At 42.0% G+C, this 226-nt stretch overlaps 1 protein-coding gene across 2 annotated transcripts in view; it reads right to left on the bottom strand.

The window, feature by feature from the left end:
* pex11b (peroxisomal biogenesis factor 11 beta) overlaps positions 1–226 on the bottom strand; it is a 19,675-nt gene that overhangs the window by 14,649 nt on the left and 4,800 nt on the right. The gene's annotated exons all lie outside the window — the stretch shown is intronic.

Here is a 226-nt window from a genome sequence, read left to right as displayed (position 1 = left end):
TTTGATCACCTATCAACCAGTAAGAATTCTGGCTCTTTTTTTCCTTTAAGAAGTCCTCGTGTTCTCATCTCATCACCTGTATTAACTGCACCTGTTTGAACTTGTTAACTGTATAAAAGACCTGTCCACACGCTCAATCAAACAAACAGACTCCAACCTCTGGCCAAGACCAGAGAGCTGTGTAAAGACAAGGGATAAAATTGTAGACCTGCACAAGGCTGGGTTG

The sequence above is a fragment of the Etheostoma spectabile genome, chromosome 14, assembly GCF_008692095.1.
Source record: "Etheostoma spectabile isolate EspeVRDwgs_2016 chromosome 14, UIUC_Espe_1.0, whole genome shotgun sequence".
NCBI classification, from domain to species: domain Eukaryota; kingdom Metazoa; phylum Chordata; class Actinopteri; order Perciformes; family Percidae; genus Etheostoma; species Etheostoma spectabile.
The sequence above is the reverse complement of the archived record's forward strand: the minus strand, read 5'-3'. Positions and strand labels throughout refer to the sequence as shown.